General features: G+C 40.7%; 1 non-coding gene across 1 annotated transcript; it reads right to left on the bottom strand.

The window, feature by feature from the left end:
• Positions 1-802: 802 nt before the first annotated feature.
• LOC130942961 (small nucleolar RNA R71) lies at positions 803-910 on the bottom strand. The gene has a single exon (XR_009071504.1). It is a non-coding gene; the product is annotated as a small nucleolar RNA R71 (small nucleolar RNA).
• Positions 911-20,824: the final 19,914 nt, after the last annotated feature.

The following is a 20,824-nucleotide window of genomic DNA, read 5'->3' as shown; positions in this document are numbered from 1 at the left end:
CTTATTTTCGAAAATTAATTAGTGTTTTTCAAAATGTTTTCAAATTCTTTAACTTAATTTTCGAAAAAGCTCCTCCTCTTTTCTCACATCCTTCTATTTATGGAGTACCACTCCTTCTCAATGCACAATTCGAACTCTATCTGATTAAGTTCGAATTCTTCTACCTCTTTCTTCTATTATTCTGTTCTTCTGACACCTCAAGGAATCTCTATACTGTGACATAGAGGATTCCACATTTTCTTGTTCTCTTCTCTTTCATATGAGCAGGAGCAGAGACAAAGGCATTCTTGTTGAAGCTGACCCTGAACCTGAAAGGACCTTGAAGCGAAAGCTAAGAGAAGCTAAGGCACAATTCTCTATAGAGGACCTAACAGAAATCTTCAAAGAAGAAGAACACATGGCAGCCGAAAACAACAACAATGCAAACAATGCAAGGAAGGTGCTGGGTGACTTTACTGCACCTACTCCCGACTTCTATGGGAGAAGCATCTCTATCCCTGCCATTGGAGCAAACAACTTTGAGCTTAAGCCTCAATTAGTTTCTCTAATGCAACAGAATTGCAAGTTTCATGGACTTCCATTGGAAGATCCTCATCAGTTTTTAGCTGAATTCTTGCAAATCTGTGACACTGTCAAGACTAATGGGGTAGACCCTGAGGTCTACAGACTTATGCTATTCCCTTTTGCTGTAAGAGACAGAGCTAGGACATGGTTGGACTCACAACCTAAAGAAAGCCTGGACTCATGGGAAAAGCTAGTCAATGCCTTCTTGGCAAAGTTCTTTCCACCTCAAAAATTGAGTAAACTTAGAGTGGAAGTCCAAACCTTCAGACAGAAGGATGGAGAATCCCTCTATGAAGCTTGGGAAAGATACAAACAATTGATCAGAAAATGTCCTTCTGACATGCTTTCTGAATGGAGCATCATAGGTATTTTCTATGATGGTCTCTCTGAACTATCCAAGATGTCTTTGGATAGCTCTGCTGGAGGATCTCTTCATCTGAAGAAGACGCCTACAGAAGCTCAAGAGCTGATTGAAATGGTTGCAAATAACCAATTCATGTACACTTCTGAAAGGAATCCTGTGAACAATGGGACTAATCAGAAGAAAGGAGTTCTTGAGATTGATACTCTGAATGCCATTTTGGCTCAGAACAAGATATTGACTCAACAAGTCAATTTGATTTCTCAAAGTCTGTCTGGAATGCAAAGTGCACCAAGCAGTACTAAGGATGCTTCATCTGAAGAAGAAGCTTATGATCCTGAGAACCCTTCAATGGAAGAGGTGAATTACCTAGGAGAACCCTATGGAAACACCTATAATTCTTCATGGAGAAATCACCCAAATTTCTCTTGGAAGAATCAAGAAAGACCTCAACAAGGTTTCAATAACAATAATGGTGGAAGAAATAGGTTTAGCAATGGCAAGCCTTTTCCATCATCTTCTCAGCAACAGACAGAGAATTCTAAGCAGAACCCCTCTGACTTAGCAACTATGGTCTCTGATCTAATCAAAACCACTCAAAGTTTCATGACTGAAACAAGGTCCTCCATTAGGAATTTGGAGGCACAAGTGGGACAGCTGAGCAAGAAAGTTACTGAACTCCCTCCTAGTACTCTCCCAAGCAACACAGAAGAAAATCCAAAAGGAGAGTGCAAGGCCATCAACATGGCCGAATTTGGAGAGGAAGGAGAGGCAGTGAACGCCACTGAGGAAGACCTCAATGGGCGTGCACTGACCTCCACTGAGTTCCCCAATGAGGAACCATGGGAATCAGAGGCTCAAAATGAGACCATAGAGATTCCACTGGACTTACTTCTGCCATTCATGAGCTCTGATGAGTATTCTTCCTCTGAAGAGGATGAGTATGTCACTGAAGAGCAAGTTGCTAAATACCTTGGAGCAATCATGAAGCTAAATGACAAGTTATTTGGAAATGAGACTTGGGAGAATGAACCCCCTTTGCTCACCAAAGAACTGGATGACTTGTCTAGGCAAAAATTACCTCAAAAGAGACAAGATCCTGGGAAGTTTTCAATACCTTGTACCATAGGCACCATGACCTTCAAGAAGGCTCTGTGTGACTTAAGGTCAAGTGTAAACCTCATGCCTCTCTCTGTAATGGAGAAGCTAGGGATCTTTGAGGTGCAAGCTGCAAGAATCTCATTAGAGATGGCAGACAACTCAAGAAAACAAGCTCATGGACTTGTAGAGGATGTTTTGGTGAAGATTGAAGACCATTACATCCCTGCTGATTTCATAGTCCTAGAGACTGGGAAGTGCATGGATGAAACCATCATCCTTGGCAGACCCTTCCTAGCCACAGCAAAGGCTGTGATTGATGTTGATAGAGGCGAACTGATCATTCAAGTGAATGAAGAATCCTTTGTGTTTAAGGCTCAAGGATATCCCTCTGTCACCATGGAGAGGAAGCATGAAGAGCTTCTCTCAAATCAGAGTCAAACAGAGCCCCCACAGTCAAACTCTAAGTTTGGTGTTGGGAGGCCACAACCAAACTCTAAGTTTGGTGTTGAACCCCCACATTCAAACTCTAAGTTTGGTGTTGGGAGGTTCTAACATTGCTTTGAGAAAATGTGAGGCTCCATGAGAGCCATCTGTCAAGCTACTGACATTAAAGAAGCGCTTGTTGGGAGGCAACCCAATGTTATATGTTATCTATTTTCTTTTGTTATTCTATTTTATTTTGTAGGTTGATGATCATGAGAAGTCACAAAATCAATTGAAAAAGCAAAAACAGAATGAAAAACAGGAAGAAAAACAGCACACCCTGGAGGAAGAACCTACTGGCGTTTAAACGCCAGTAAGGTTAGCAGATGGGCGTTTAACGCCCAGTCTGGCACCATTCTGGGCATTTAACGCCAGAAAGGGGCACCAGACTGGCGTTAAACGCCAGAAAAGGGCAAGAACCTGGCGTTAAACGCCAGAAATGGGCACCAGCCCGGCGTTTAACGCCAGAATTGGCTCAAAACGTGGTTTTGCATGCCATTTGGTGCAGGGATGACTTTTTCTTGACACCACAGGATCTGTGGACCCCACAGGATCCCCACCAACCCACCACTCTCTCTCTCTTCTTCACTCATTCACCAATCACCTCAATACCTCTTCCCCAAAAATCCTTCACCTATCAAATCCCTTCTTTCTCTTCACCACTCACATCCATCCTTCATAAAACCCCACCTACCTCACCATTCAAATTCAAACCACTTTCCCACCCAAACCCACCCTCACTTGACCGAACCTTACCCTTCCCCCTCCCCTATATATACCCTTCTTCACCCCTTCATTTTCACACAACCTAAACACCACTTCTCCCCCTCTTTGGCCGAACACAAAAGCCATTCCCTTCTTCCTCATTTTTTCTTCTTCTACTCTCTTCTTTCTTCTTTTGCTCGAGGACGAGCAAACCTTTTAAGTTTGGTGTGGTAAAAGCGTTGCTTTTTCGTTTTTCCATAACCATTTATGGCATCCAAGGCCGGAGAAACCTCTAGAAAGAGGAAAGGGAAGGCAAAAGCTTCCACCTCCGAGTCATGGGAGATGGAGAGATTCATCTCAAGGGTGCATCAAGACCACTTCTATGAAGTTGTGGCCTTGAAGAAGGTGATCCCCGAGGTCCCTTTTTCACTCAAAAAAGGTGAATATCCGGAGATCTGACATGAGATCCGAAGAAGAGGTTGGGAAATTCTTACCAACCCCATTCAACAAGTCAGAATCTTAATGGTTCAAGAGTTCTATGCCAATGCATGGATCACCAAGAACCATGATCAAAGTGTGAACCCGAATCCAAAGAATTATCTTACTATGGTTCGGGGGAAATACTTTGATTTTAGTCCGAAAAATGTAAGGCTAGCATTCAACTTGCCCATGATGCAAGGAGATGAACATCCTTACACTAGAAGGGTCAACTTTGATCAAAGGTTGGACCAAGTCCTCACAGTCATATGTGAAGAGGGCGCCCAATGGAAGAGAGATTCAAGAGGGAAGCCGGTTCAATTGAGAAGGCATGACCTCAAACCCGTGGCTAGAGGATGGTTGGAGTTTATCCAATGCTCAGTCATTCCCACTAGCAACCGGTCCGAAGTTACTCCAGACCGGGCCATCATGATTCATAGCATCATGATTGGAGAAGAAGTGGAAGTTCATGAGGTTATAGCCCAAAAACTCTATAAGGTGGCGGACAAGTCCTCTACCTTAGCAAGGTTAGCCTTTCCTCATCTCATTTGTCACCTCTGTTATTCTGTTGGAGTTGACATAGAGGGAGACATCCCCATTGATGAGGATAAGCCCATCACTAAGAAGAGGATAGAGCACACAAGAGACCCCACTCATCATGAGATCCCTGAGATGCCTCAAGGGATGCACTTTCCTCCATAAAACTATTGGGAGCAACTGAACACCTCCCTAGGAGAACTGAGTTCCAACATGGGACAACTAAGGGTGGAGCATCAAGAACACTCCATCATCCTCCATGAAATTAGAGAAGATCAAAGGATCATGAGAGAGGAGCAACAAAGACAAGGAAGAGACATTGAGGAGCTCAAGCACTCCATAGGATCTTCAAGAGGAAGAAAGAGCCGCCATCACTAAGGTGGACCCGTTCTTTAATCTCCTTGTTCTTTATTTCCTGTTTTTCGAAAATTAATGCTTATGTTTGTCCATGTTTGTGTCTTGTGATCATTAGTGTCTTAGTGTCTATGCCTTAAAGTTATGAATTTCCTATGAATCCATCACCTTTCTTAAATAAACAAATGTTCTTAAATTGAAAAAGAAAAAGAATTGCATGAATTTTGAATTTTATAACAGTTTGATTATTTTGATGTGGTGGCATTACTTTTGTCTTCTGAATGTATGCTTAAACAGTGCATATGTCTTTTGAATTTGTGGTTCATGAATGTTGGCTCTTGAAAGAATGATGAAAAAGGAGACATGTTACTGAGGATCTGAAAAATCATAAAAATGATTCTTGAAGCAAGAAAAAGCAGTGAATACAAAAAAAAAAAAACCGAAAAAAAAGAGAAAAAGAAAGAAAAAGAAAGAATAAAGTTGTGATCCAAGGCAAAAGGAGTGTGCTTAAGAACCCTGGACACCTCTAATTGGGGACTCTAGCAAAGCTGAGTCACAATCTGAAAAGGTTCACCCAATTATGTGTCTGTGGCATGTATGTATCCGGTGGTAATACTGGAAGACAGAGTGCTTTGGGCCACGGCCAAGACTCATAAAGTAGCTGTGTTCAAGAATCATCATACTTAACTAGGAGAATCAATAACACTATCTGGATTCTGAGTTCCTAAAGAAGCCAATCATTTTGAGTTTCAAAGGATAGAGTGAGATGCCAAAACTGTTCAGAGGCAAAAAGCTAAAAGCCCCGCTCATCTAATTAATACTGATCTTCATAGATGTTTTTGGAATTCATTGCATATTCTCTTCTCTTTATCTTATTCGATTTTTAGTTGCTTGGGGACAAGCAACAATTTAAGTTTGGTGTTGTGATGAGCGGATAATTTGTACGCTTTTTGGCATTGTTTTTAGTATGTTTTTAGTATGATCTAGTTAGTTTTTAGTATATTTTTATTAGTTTTTAGTTAAAATTCACTTTTCTGGACTTTACTATGAGTTTGTGTGTTTTTCTGTGATTTCAGGTATTTTCTGGCTGAAATTGAGGGACTTGAACAAAAATCTGATTCAGAGACTGAAAAGGACTGCAGATGCTGTTGGATTCTGACCTCCTTGCACTCGAAGTGGATTTTCTGGAGCTACAGAAGCCCAATTGGTGCGCTCTCAACGGCGTTGGAAAGTAGACATCCTGGGCTTTCTAGCAATGTCTAATAGTCTATACTTTGCCTGAGATTTGATGGCCCAAACCGGCGTTCCAAATCAGCTCAAAACTGCCCGGCGTTAAACGCCGGAACTGGCACAAGAATGGGAGTTAAACGCCCAAACTGGCACAAAAGCTGGCGTTTAACTCCAAGAAAAGTCTCTACACGAAAATGCTTCAATGCTCAGCCCAAGCACACACCAAGTGGGCCCGGAAGTGGATTTTTATGTCATTTACTCATCTCTGTAAACCTTAGGCTACTAGTTTTCTATAAGTAGGATCTTTTACTATTGTATTTGACATCTTTTGATCATGCTTTGATGATTGAACCCTCTTTGGGGAGGCTGGCCATTCGGCCATGCCTAGACCTTGTTCTTATGTATTTTCAACGGTGGAGTTTCTACACACCATAGATTAAGGTGTGGAGCTCTGCTGTACCTCGAGTATTAATGCAATTACTATTGTTCTTCTATTCAATTCCGCTTGTTCTTTGTCCAAGATATCACTTGTTCTTCAACTTGATGAATGTGATGATCCGTGAAACTCATCATCATTCTCACCTATGAACGTGTGACTGACAACCACCTCCGTTCTACCTTAGATTGGGTGAATATCTCTTGGATTCCTGATACACGATGCATGGTTGATCGCCTGACAACCGAGTGCTCGCCTGACAAATGAGCCAGCCATTCCGTGAGATCAGAGTCTTCGTGGTATAGGCTAGAACTGATGGCGGCATTCAAGAGAATCCGGAAGGTCTAACCTTGTCTGTGGTATTCTGAGTAGGATTCAATGATTGAATGACTGTGACGTGCTTCAAACTCCTAGCAGGCGGGGCGTTAGTGACAGACGCAAAAGAATCACTGGATTCTATTCCGGCCTGACCGAGAACCGACAGATGATTAGCCTATGCTGTGACAAAGCATAGGAACGTTTTCACTGAGAGGATGGGAGGTAGCCACTGACAACGGTGAAACCCTTGCATAAGCTTGCCATGGAAAGGAGTAAGAAGGATTGGATGAAGACAGTAGGAAAGCAGAGAGACGGAAGGGAAGGCATCTTCATACGCTTATCTGAAGTTCCTACCAATGAATTACATAAGTACCTCTATCTTTATCTTTATGCCTTATTCGTATATCACTATACCCATTTGAGTCTGCCTGACTAAGATTTACAAGGTGACCATAGCTTGCTTCATACCAACAATCTCCGTGGGATCGACCCTTACTCGCGTAAGGTTTATTACTTGGACGACCCAGTGCACTTGCTGGTTAGTTGTGCAAAGTTGTGTTTATGCCATGGTATTGAGCACCAAGTTCTTGGGGCCATTACTAGGGATTATTTGAGTTGTGAAAAGTAGTGATCACAATTTCGCACACCAGATACTTATGTATTTCATTGGTGAGAATTTCAGATAAGCGAATGGAGATGCTTTGTCCCTTCCGTCTCTCTGCTTTCCTACTGTCTTCATCCAATCCTTCTTACTCCTTTCCATGGCAAGCTGTATGTTGGGGCATCACCGTTGTCAGTGGCTACAGTCCCGTCCTCTCAGTGAAAATGTTCAACGCACGCTGTCACGGCACGGCTAATCATCTGTCGGTTCTCAATCAGGTTGGAGTAGAATCCATTGATTCTTTTGCGTCTGTCACTAACGCCCAGCCTTCAGGAGTTTGAAGCTCGTCACAGTCATTCAATCATTGAATCCTACTCAGAATACCACAGACAAGGTTTAGACCTTCCGGATTCTCTTGAATGCCGCCATCAATTCTAGCTTATACCACGAAGATTCCGATTAAGGAATCCAAGAGATAAACATTCAAGCCTTGTTTGCTTGTAGAACGGGAGTGGTTGTCAGGCACGGGTTCATAAGTGAGAATGATGATGAGCGTCACATAATCATCACATTCATCAAGTTCTTGAGTGCGAATGAATATCTTGGAATAAGAACAAGCTGAATTGAATAGAAGAACAATAGTAATTGCATTAATACTCGAGGTACAGCAGAGCTTCACACCTTAATCTATGGTGTGTAGAAACTCCACCGTTGAAAATACATAAGAACAAGGTCTAGGCATGGCCGAATGGCCAGCCCCCAAAACGTGATCAAAAGACTCAAAGATCTCAAGATGATCAAGGATCCAAAGATTCAAAGATCTAAAGATGAAAATACAATAGTAAAAGGTCCTATTTGTAGATAACTAGTAGCCTAGGGTTTACAGAAATGAGTAAATGACATAAAAATCCACTTCCGGGCCCACTTGGTGTGTGCTTGGGCTGAGCATTGAAGCATTTTCGTGTAGAGACTTTTCTTGGAGTTAAACGCCAGCTTTTGTGCCAGTTTGGGCGTTTAACTCCCATTCTTGTGCCAGTTCCGGCGTTTAACGCCGGGCAGTTTTGAGCTGATTTGGAACGCCGGTTTGGGCCATCAAATCTCAGGCAAAGTATAGACTATTAGACATTGCTAGAAAGCCCAGGATGTCTACTTTCCAACGCCGTTGAGAGCGCACCAATTGGGCTTCTGTAGCTCCAGAAAATCCACTTCGAGTGCAAGGAGGTCAGAATCCAACAGCATCTGCAGTCCTTTTCAGTCTCTGAATCAGATTTTTGTTCAAGTCCCTCAATTTCAGCCAGAAAATACCTGAAATCACAGAAAAACACACAAACTCATAGTAAAGTCCAGAAAAGTGAATTTTAACTAAAAACTAATAAAAATATAATAAAAACTAACTAAAACATACTAATAACATACTAAAAACAATGCCAAAAAGCGTATAAATTATCCGCTCATCACAACACCAAACTTAAATTGTTGCTTGTCCCCAAGCAACTGAAAATCAAATAAGATAAAGAGAAGAGAATATGCAATGAATTCCAAAAACATCTATGAAGATCAGTATTAATTAGATGAGCGGGGCTTTTAGCTTTTTGCCTCTGAACAGTTTTGGCATCTCACTCTATCCTTTGAAATTCAGAATGATTGGCTTCTATAGGAACTCAGAATCCAGATAGTGTTATTGATTCTCCTAGTTAAGTATGATGATTCTTGAACACAGCTACTTTATGAGTCTTGGTCGTGGCCCAAAGCACTCTGTCTTCCAGTATTACCACCGGATACATACATGCCACAGACACATAATTGGGTGAACCTTTTCAGATTGTAACTCAGCTTTGCTAGAGTCCCCAATTAGAGGTGTCCAGGGTTCTTAAGCACACTCTTTTTGCCTTGGATCACAACTTTATTTCTTTCTTTTTCTCTTTCTCCCTTTTTTTTTCGTTTTTTTTTTTCTCTTTTTTTTTGTATTCACTGCTTTTTCTTACTTCAAGAATCATTTTTATGATTTTTCAGATCCTCAGTAACATGTCTCCTTTTTCATCATTCTTTCAAGAGCCAACCATTCATGAACAACAAATTCAAAAGACATATGCACTGTTTAAGCATACATTCAGAAAACAAAAGTATTGCCACCACATCAAAATAATTAATCTGTTATAAAATTTAAAATTCATGCAATTCTTCTCTTTTTCAATTAAGAATATTTTTCATTTAAGAAAGGTGATGGATTCATAGGACATTCATAACTTTAAGGCATAGACACTAAGACACTAATGATCACAAGACACAAACATAGATAAACAAAAGCATAAATTTTTGAAAAACAGGAAAATAAAGAACAAGAAAATTAAAGAACGGGTCCACCTTAGTGATGGCGGCTTGTTCTTCCTTTTGAAGATCTTATGGAGTGCTTGAGCTCCTCAATGTCTCTTCCTTGCCTTTGTTGCTCCTCTCTCATGATTCTTTGATATTCTCTAATTTCATGGAGGAGGATGGAATGTTCTTGGTGCTCCACCCTTAGTTGTCCCATGTTGGAACTCAATTCTCCTAGGGAGGTGTTGATTTGCTCCCAATAGTTTTGTGGAGGAAAGTGCATCCCTTGAGGCATCTCAAGGATTTCATGATGAGTGGGGTCTCTTGTTTGCTCCATCCTTTTCTTAGTGATGGGCTTGTCCTCATCAATGGGGATGTCTCCCTCTATGTCAACTCCAACTGAATAACAGAGGTGACAAATGAGATGAGGAAAGGCTAACCTTGCCAAGGTAGAGGACTTGTCCGCCACCTTATAAAGTTCTTGGGCTATAACCTCATGAACTTCTACTTCTTCTCCAATCATGATGCTATGAATTATGATAGCCCGGTCTAGAGTAACTTCAGACCGGTTGCTAGTGGGAATGATTGAGCGTTGGATAAACTCCAACCATCCCCTAGCTACGGGCTTGAGGTCATGCCTTCTCAATTGAACCGGCTTCCCTCTTGAATCTCTCTTCCATTGGGCGCCCTCTTCACAAATGTCTGTGAGGATTTGGTCCAACCTTTGATCAAAGTTGACCCTTCTAGTGTAAGGGTGTTCATCTCCTTGCATCATGGGCAAGTTGAATGCCAACATTACATTTTCCGGACTAAAATCTAAGTATTTTCCCCGAACCATTGTAAGCCAATTCTTTGGGTCCGGGTTCACACTTTGATCATGGTTCTTGGTGATCCATGCATTGGCATAGAACTCTTGAACCATTAAGATTCTGACTTGTTGAATAGGATTGGTAAGAACTTCCCAACCTCTTCTTCGAATCTCATGTCGGATCTCCGGATATTCACTCTTTTTGAGTTTGAAAGGGACCTCGGGGATCACCTTCTTCAAGGCCACTACTTCATAGAAGTGGTCTTGATGCACCCTTGAGATGAATCTCTCCATCTCCCATGACTCGGAGGTGAAAGCTTTTGCCTTCCCTTTCCTCTTTCTAGAGGTTTCTCCGGCCTTGGATGCCATAAATGGTTATGGAAAAACAAAAAGCAATGCTTTTACCACACCAAACTTAAAAGGTCCTCGAGCAAAAGAAGAAAGAAGAGAGTAGAAGAAGAAGAAATAGGGGAGATGGAGATGGCTTTGTGGTTCGGCCAAAGGGAAAGAAGTAGTGTTTAGGGTGTGTGAAAATAAGGGAATGAAGATGGGTTTATATAGGGGTGGAGAGAGGGGTAGGTTTTGGTTATGGGAGGGTGGGTTTGGGAGGGAAAGTGGTTTAAATTTGAATGGTGAGGTAGGTGGGGATTTATGAAGGATGGATGTGAGTGGTGAAGAGAAAGATGGGGTTTGATAGGTGATTGGTGAATGGGTGAAGAAGAAGAGAGAGGGTGGTGGGGTAGGTGGGGATCCTGTGGGGTCCACAGATCCTGAGGTGTCAAGGAAAAGTCATCCCTGCACCAAGTGGCGAGCAAAATTTCTCTCTGTGCCAATTCTGGCGTTAAACGCCGGGCTGGTGCCCATTTCTGGCATTTAACGCCAGCTTCTTGCTCTTTCCTGGCGTTTAACGCCAGTCTGGTGCCCCTTTCTGGCGTTAAACGCCCAGAATGGTGCCAGACTGGGCGTTAAACGCCCATTTGCTGCCCCTTACTGGCGTTTAAACGCCAGCAGGTTCTTCCTCCAGGGTGTGCTATTTTTCTTTCTGTTTTTCATTCTGTTTTTGCTTTTTTAATTGATTTGTGACTTTCCATGATCATTGATGAGCGGATAATTTATACGCTTTTTGGCATTATTTTTAGTATGTTTTTAGCATATTTGGTTTAGTTTTTAGTATATTTTTATTAGTTTTTAGTTAAAATTCACTTTTCTGGACTTTACTATGAGTTTGTGTATTTTTCTGTGATTTCAGGTATTTTCTGGCTGAAATTGAGGGACCTGAGCAAAAATCTGATTCAGAGACTGAAAAGGACTGCAGATGCTGTTGGATTCTGACCTCCCTGCACTCGAAGTGGATTTTCTGGAGCTACAGAAGCCTAATTGGCGCGCTCTCAACGGCGTTGGAAAGTAGACATCTTGGGCTTTCCAGCAATATATGATAGTCCATACTTTGCCCAAGATTTGATGGCCCAAACCGGCGTTCAAAGTAACCTTCAGATTTCCCAGCGTTAAACGCCGGAACTGGCACCAAAATGGGAGTTAAACGCCCAAACTGGCATAAAAGCTGGCGTTTAACTCCAAGAAGAGTCTCTACACGAAAATGCTTCATTGCTCAGCCCGAGCACACACCAAGTGGGCCCGGAAGTGGATTTTTATGTCATTTACTCATCTCTGTACACCCTAGGCTACTAGTTTTCTATAAGTAGGACCTTTTACTATTGTATTGAGACAGCCGGGTAGCTATCTTCATTTTATGCTATCTTAGATCATTGGGAGGCTGGCCTCACGGCCATGCCTAGACCTTGTTCTTATGTATTTTCAACGGTGGAGTTTCTACACACCATAGATTAAGGTGTGGAGCTCTGCTGTACCTCGAGTATTAATGCAATTACTATTGTTCTTCTATTCAATTCCGCTTGTTCTTGTTCTAAGATATTCATTTGCACCCAAGAACATGATGAATGTGATGATTATGTGATGCTCATCATCATTCTCACCTATGAACGAGTGCCTGACAACCACTTCTGTTCTACAAGCAAACAAGGCTCTAATGAATATCTCTTGGATTCTTTAACCGGAATCTTCGTGGTATAGGCTAGAACTGATGGCGGCATTCAAGAGAATTCGGAAGGTCTAACCTTGTCTGTGGTATTCTGAGTAGGATTCAATAATTGAATGACTGTAACGTGCTTCAAACTCCTGAGGGCGGGGCGTTAGTGACAGACGCAAAAGAATCACTGGATTCTATTCCGGCCTGATCGAGAACCGACAGATGGATAGCCGTGCCGTGACAGGGTGCGTTGAACATTTCCACTGAGAGGATGGGAGGTAGCCACTGACAACGGTGAAACCCTTGCATAAGCTTGCCATGGAAAGGAGTAAGAAGGATTGGATGAAGACAGTAGGAAAGCAGAGAGACGGAAGGGAAGGCATCTTCATACGCTTATCTGAAGCTCTCACCAATGACATACATAAGTACCTCTATCTTTATCTTTATGTTTTATTCGTATATCACTATACCCATTTGAGTCTGCCTGACTAAGATTTACAAGGTGACCATAGCTTGCTTCATACCAACAATCTCCGTGGGATCGACCCTTACTCGCGTAAGGTTTATTACTTGGACGACCCAGTGCACTTGCTGGTTAGTTGTGCGAAGTTGTAGTGATCACAATTTCGTGCACCAATCATCAACCTACAAAAAACATAAAATAACAAAGAAAAATAGATAAATATAACATTGGGTTACCTCCCAACAAGCGCTTCTTTAATGTCAGTAGCTTGACAGTGGGCTCTCATGGAGCCTCACAGATACTCAGAGCAATGTTGGAACCTCCCAACACCAAACTTAGAGTTTGAATGTGGGGGTTCAACACCAAACTTAGAATTTGGTTGTGGCCTCCCAACACCAAACTTAGAGTTTAACTGTGGGGGCTCTGTTTGACTCTGTTTTGAGAGAAGCTCTTCATGCTTCCTCTCCATGGTGACAGAGGGATATCCTTGAGTCTTAAACACAAGGGATTCTTCATTCACTTGAATGATCAGTTCACCTCTGTCAACATCAATCACAGCCTTTGCTGTGGCTAGGAAGGGTCTGCCAAGGATGATGGATTCATCCATACACTTCCCAGTCTCTAGGACTATGAAATCAGCAGGGATGTAATGGTCTTCAATCTTTACCAGAACATCCTCTACAAGTCCATTAGCTTATTTTCTTGAACTGTCTGCCATCTCTAGTGAGATTCTTGAAGCTTGCACCTCAAAGATCCCTAGCTTCTCCATTACAGAGAGAGGCATGAGGTTTATGCTTGACCCTAGGTCACACAGAGCCTTCTTAAAGGTCATGGTGCCTATGGTACAAGGTATTGAAAACTTCCCAGGATCTTATCTCTTTTGAGGTAATTTCTGCCTAGACAAGTCATCCAGTTCTTTGGTGAGCAAAGGGGGTTCATCCTCCCAAGTCTCATTACCAAATAACTTGTCATTTAGCTTCATAATTTCTCCAAGGTATTTAGCAACTTGCTCTTTAGTGACATACTCATCCTCTTCAGAGGAAGAATACTCATCAGAGCTCATGAATGGCAGAAGTAAATCCAATGGAATCTCTATGGTCTCAGTGTGAGCCTCAGATTCCCATGGTTCCTCATTAGGGAACTCATTGGAGGCCAGTGGACGTCCATTGAGGTCTTCCTCAGTGGCGATCACTGCCTCTTCCTCCTCTCCTAGTTCGGCCATGTTGATGACCTTGCACTCTCCTTTTGGATTCTCTTCTGTATTGCTTGGAAGGGTACTAGGAGGAAGTTCAGTAGCTTTCTTACTCAGCTGTCCCACTTGTGCCTCCAAGTTTCTAATGGAGGACCTTGTTTCAGTCATGAAACTTTGAGTGGTTTTGATTAGATCAGAGACCATGGTTGCTAAGTCAGAGTGGCTCTGCTTAGAATTCTCTGTCTGTTGCTGAGAAGATGATGGAAAAGGCTTGCCATTGCTAAACCTGTTTCTTCCACCATTATTATTGTTGAAACCTTGTTGAGGTCTCTGTTGATCCTTCCATGAGAGATTTGGATGATTTCTCTATGAAGAATTATAGGTGTTTCCATAGGGTTCTCCCATGTAATTCACCTCTTCCATTGAAGGGTTCTCAGGATCATAAGCTTCTTCTTCAGATGAAGCATCCTTAGTACTGCCTGATGCATTTTGCATTCCAGACAGACTTTGAGAAATCAAATTGACTTGCTGAGTCAATATCTTGTTCTGAGCCAATATGGCATTCAGAGTATCAATCTCAAGAACTCCTTTCTTCAGATTTATCCCATTGTTCACAGGATTCCTTTCAGAAGTGTACATGAATTGGTTATTTGCAATCATTTCAATTAGTTCTTGAGCTTCTGTAGGCATCTTCTTCAGATGAAGAGATCCTCCAGCAGAGCTATCCAAAGACATCTTGGACAGTTTAGAGAGACCATCATAGAAAATACCTATGATGCTCCATTCAGAAAGCATATCAGAGGGACACTTTCTGATCAATTGTTTGTATCTTTTCCAAGCTTCATAGAGGGATTCTCCTTCCTTCTGTCTGAAGGTTTGGACTTCCACTCTAAGCTTACTCAATTTTTGAGGTGGAAAGAACTTTGCTAAGAAGGCATTGACTAGCTTTTCCTAAGAGTTCAGGCTTTCTTTAGGTTGTGAGTCCAACCATATCCTAGCTCTGTCTCTTACAGCAAAAGGGAATAGCATAAGTCTGTAGACTTCAGGGTCAACCCCATTGGTCTTGACAGTGTCACAGATTTGCAAGAATTCAGCTAAAAACTGATGAGGATCTTCCAATGGAAGTCCATGGAACTTGCAATTCTGTTGCATTAGAGAAACTAATTGAGGCTTAAGCTCAAAGTTGTTTGCTCCAATGGCAGTGATAGAGATGCTTCTCCCATAGAAGTCGGGAATAGGTGCAGTAAAGTCACCCAGCACCTTCCTTGCATTGTTGGCATTGTTGTTGTTTTCGGCTGCCATGGGTTCTTCTTCTTTGAAGATTTCTGTTAGGTCCTCTACAGAGAGTTGTGCCTTAGCTTCTCTTAGCTTTCGCTTCAAGGTCCTTTCAGGTTCAGGGTCAGCCTCAACAAGAATGCTTTTGTCTTTGCTCCTGCTCATATGAAAGAGAAGAGAACAAGAAAATATGGAATCCTCTATGTCACAGTATAGAGATTCCTTGAGGTGTCAGAGGAAAAGAAAATTAGAAGGAAGGAGTAGAGAATTCGAACTTATCAAGAAAGATGGAGTTCGAATTGTGCATTAAGGAATAGTGTTAGTCCATTAATAGAAGGATGTGAGAAGAGGGGAAGAAATTTTCGAAAATTAAGTAAAAGATTTTAAAAACATTTTGAAAAACACTAATTGATTTTCGAAAACCAAGAGTGGAAAAGAAATCAAGTGATTTTTGAAAAAGATTTTTAAATTAGAAATAAAAAAGATATGATTGAAAACTATTTTGAAAAAGATGTGATTAAAAAGATATGATTGAAAAGTTATGGTTTTAAAAAGATGTGATTGAAAAGATATGATTTGAAAAACAATTTAAAAATATTTGATTTTAAAAATTAATGACTTGGCTAACAAGAAAAGATATGATTCAAACATTAAACCTTTCTCAACAGAAAAGGCAACATACTTGAAATGTTGAATCAAATCATTAATTGATAGCAAGTATTTTTGAAAATGGAAAGAAATTGATTTTGAAAAAGATTTGATTGAAAAGATTTGATTTGAAAAAGATTTGATTTTGAAAAATTTTGAAAACTTGAAAAAAATTTGAATTGAAAACAGAATCTTCCCTCTTGTGCCATCCTGGCGTTAAACGCCCAAAATGGTGCACATTCTGGCGTTTAACGCCCAAAGCTCTACCCTTTTGGGCGTTAAACGCCCAGCCAGGTACCCTGGCTGGCGTTTAAACGCCAGTTTGCCTTCCTCACTGGGCGTTTTGAACGTCCAGCTTTTTCTGTATAATTCCTCTGCTGTATATTCTGAATCTTCAATTCTCTGTATTATTGACTTGAAAAGACACAAATAAAAATTTTTTGGATTTTTAATAATGAGGAATAATCAAAATGCAACTAAAATCAAATAACAATGCATGTAAGACACCAAACTTAGTAGTTTGTATACTACTGACACTAACAAAATGAGAATGCACATGAGAAATAACAAAACACTCAAGTTAAGAGAATTCAAAGATCAGAGCAAGGAAATCATCAAGAACATCTTGAAGATCACTTAAGACACATGAATGAATTCGAAAAATGCAAGAAGAACAGAAACATGCAATTGACACTAAACTTAACATGAGACTCTAGACTCAACAAGAAACATACAATATTTTTAGTTTTTATGATTTTGTAATTTTTTTGGTTTTTTCGAAAATTAAGTGGAAAAGAAAATAAATGTATCAAAATTATTAATGAGAATTCCAGGAATCATGCAATGTTAGTCTAAAGCTTTAGTCTAAAGAAATTAGACATGGCTAGCCAAGCTTCAGCAGGACATTGCATTCAAGAGCTAAATTGATGAGAATCAATCAGCTTTGGTGATGATAAGAACATCACCTTGAAACACTAGAATTCATTCTTAAGAACTCTGAAGATAAATACCTAATCTAAGCAACAAGATGAACCGTCAGTTGTCCAAACTCAACAATCCCCGGCAACGGCGCCAAAAACTTGGTGCACGAAATTGTGATCAACAATGGCGCCATCAACATGGTACGCTCAATTGCAATCTCAACTCTCTATCAGAACTTCGCACAACTAACCAGCAAGTGCACTGGGTCGTCCAAGTAATAAACCTTACGCGAGTAAGGGTCGATCCCACGGAGATTGTTGGTATGAAGCAAGCTATGGTCACCTTGTAAGTCTTAGTCAGGCAGATTCAAATGGTTATGAATGATTTATGAATAAAACATAAAACAAGGATAGAAATACTTATGTATTTCATTGGTGAGAATTTCAGATAAGCGAATGGAGATGCTTTGTCCCTTCCGTCTCTCTGCTTTCCTACTATCTTCATCCAATCCTTCTTACTCCTTTCCATGGCAAGCTGTATGCTGGGAATCACCGTTGTCAGTGGCTACAGTCCCGTCCTCTCAGTGAAAATGTTCAACGCACCCTGTCACAGCACGGCTAATCATCTATCGGTTCTCAATCAGGTTGGAGTAGAATCCATTGATTCTTTTGCGTCTGTCACTAACGCCCAGCCTTCAGGAGTTTGAAGCTCGTCACAGTCATTCAATTATTGAATCCTACTCAGAATACCACAGACAAGGTTTAGACCTTTCAGATTCTCTTGAATGCCGCCATCAATTCTAGCTTATACCACGAAGATTCCGATTAAGGAATCCAAGAGATAAACATTCAAGCCTTGTTTGCTTGTAGAATGGGAGTGGTTGTCAGGCACGCATTCATAAGTGAGAATGATGATGAGCGTCACATAATCATCACATTCATCAAGTTCTTGAGTGCGAATGAATATCTTGGAATAAGAACAAGATGAATTGAATAGAAGAACAATAGTAATTGCATTAATACTGGAGGTACAGCAGAGCTCCACACCTTAATCTATGGTGTGTAGAAACTCCACCGTGGAAAATACATAAGAACAAGGTCTAGGCATGGCCGAATGGCCAGCCCCCAAAACGTGATCAAAAGACTCAAAGATCTCAAGATGATCAAGGATCCAAAGATTCAAAGATCTAAAGATGAAAATACAATAGTAAAAGGTCCTATTTGTAGATAACTAGTAGCCTAGGGTTTACAGAAATGAGTAAATGACATAAAAATCCACTTTCGGGCCCACTTGGTGTGTGCTTGGGCTGAGCATTGAAGCATTTTCATGTAGAGACTTTTCTTGGAGTTAAACGCCAGCTTTTGTGCCAGTTTGGGCGTTTAACTCCCATTCTTGTGCCAGTTCCGGCGTTTAACGCCGGGCAGTTTTGAGCTGATTTGAAACGCCGGTTTGGGCCATCAAATCTCGAGTAAAGTATGGACTATTATACATTGCTGGAAAGCCCAGGATGTCTACTTTCCAACACCATTAAGAGCACGCCAATTGAGCTTTTGTAGCTCCAGAAAATCCACTTCGAGTGCAGGGAGGTCAGAATCCAACAGCATCTGTAGTCCTTTTCAGTCTCTGAATCAGATTTTTGCTCAAGTCCCTCAATTTCAGCCAGAAAATACCTGAAATCACAGAAAAACACACAAACTCATAGTAAAGTCCAGAAAAGTGAATTTTAACTAAAAAATAATAAAAATATAATAAAAACTAACTAAAACATACTAAAAACATACTAAAAACAATGCCAAAAAGCGTATAAATTATCCGCTCATCACAAACCCTTGCACATTCATATTCATAAACCAATTCAGAAATCGATTCAACATTTCAATTCAACCACTGCCATATTTATTTCTAATCAGCTCATAAACCAATCAACAATAAAATTCACAGCAATAACATTAATGAATCAACCTAGAAAAAATTAAATGCTCACCTGTTGTTGCAGAGGTAGAAGGTGGACGATGAGAAGCAGTTCAAGAATCAACAACCACGAAATAGAGTAGAGGGAGGAACGGAGGCGCAGCGCTCGAGACGGAGCATTCACTAGGAAGCACGACTGCAGGAAGAGAGGCAAGACGCGAGCAGTAGAGCACACCAGGCATTCGGTGCTATGACACGAACGTTGACGACACACTACACAGCTGTAGGAAGCCCAGATCGAGCACTCACCGGCGGAGGCGCGGCGAGACACGATAGGCCGAGCACACAGCACAGACGGAGGAGAGGGGCGAGATACGACTCGCAAGCACACGATTCGGAGAACCCGGCGAGAGGCACGGCGACGGCGGCAAGCGTCCAGTGGCGGTGAACCGATGTGAGCTGCTAGTGCTGTGCCTCCGTGTGTGGTGTGCCGTTTCCAAAAGTGAGAAGGAGAGAAGAGCTGGGAGATGGGGTGGGTTCATAACTAGCCTAGGTCTTTTTACAAACGACGTGATTTTAAAAAATTTCTAAACCAATCCTCACACCTATCGGTTCATCGGTTTTTGCAAAATCTGACCGAGTCAAACTGATTCTCACTAGGGGTGAACACGGGTAGCGGGTACTTGATTATCCGCCCGAATCAGAACCAAGTAAATTGGTTCTGGAATTAATGGGTAATCAGGTCTGACCCGAACCAAACCAATGACGCCCTCTAGTAATTGGTCCGGGTAATGGTTCTGGAGGTGCGGAACCCGAATCAACCCGTGGACCTGACCATGTATTAGTTAAATAAAAAAATAAAAATTTAAAATATATATATCTTTTAATGATTTTGAGTTTCTCTCTATTGCATTTTTGTATTCCGCTTTTAATGTGTTTTTTGTGTTTAACATGTTTGGATTTTAATGTGTTTAGTATTTAATATGTTTGGATTTTAATGCGTTTAGTTTTTAATGTATTTGGTGTTTAATATGTTTGGATTATTTCTATTAATTTTATGTGTTTATTGTACTTACGAAATTTTTAAGATAAAAATTTCATTTTTTTTATAAATTTCTATTTCATCGGGTATCCAATTACCCGAATCGAACCAATCCATTCTTAATTGGTTTAGTTTGGTTCAGGTACATACACAAAAAAATGTAAATCCAAATTAAACCGAACCAATTACAATTCAATTGGCTCGGTTTTAATTTCACACTAAACTCAAACCAACCCGACCCGTGCTCACCCCTAATTCTCACTGGATTTGTTCTTTATCCAGTTCAATGTTCAGACTAGACCGGCCTAGAAGCCGGGTCGCCAATTTTCTAGTCCGATCACTCAGGTTAGTCCATTTTTTTCAACTACTCCCCTAATCATTCTGAAATATCATGATGGTCCTCTTCCGTTAAAATAATTAGATTAATAAATTTCTACAATTATTTTCTCAAAAACTAAAATTCAAATGGGTGTAATATTGTCCTACAGTTAAATTTGACACGAACAATAAACATGTTATAGAGCCAATACAACGTTTATATCAATACTAAAGAAAATTGACCTACCAATGATCACTAATGTAAAAGCTTTTTCATTAATTATTCGAGTCAAATTTAACGGTAAAACAACATTTAATATGTTTAAAACTTTTTAAGATTAACATAGAATGTTTAAAATAGTTGAGACTAAACTAGAATTTGATCCGAACTACCAAAAATACTACTCTATCCAAAAAATAAAAATAATTAAGAAGTAAATACCAATTCGCTACTTGAAATATTCTGGCGCTGACAAAATAGTATCTGAATAATGATACCAACAAAATGGTCTTTGAAATATTTTAAAAATTGGCAAGCGTATCCCTTGACTCACCAGAGCACATCTCCCACGAGAAAGATGCTCAGGTGGCCACCAAATTTTGATAATATGGCATGTTTCTTTAGCTAATTATTGAGTTGTCTTTTATAATTAATTTAACAATTACAAACTAAAAAAAATCTCCAATTCTTTTGCCCTAAGCTACCCACTCAACCTCTA

Source organism: Arachis stenosperma, chromosome 7 (assembly GCF_014773155.1).
Source record: "Arachis stenosperma cultivar V10309 chromosome 7, arast.V10309.gnm1.PFL2, whole genome shotgun sequence".
Classification (NCBI taxonomy): Eukaryota; Viridiplantae; Streptophyta; class Magnoliopsida; order Fabales; family Fabaceae; genus Arachis; species Arachis stenosperma.
This window is presented reverse-complemented; position numbering and strand designations above follow the sequence as displayed.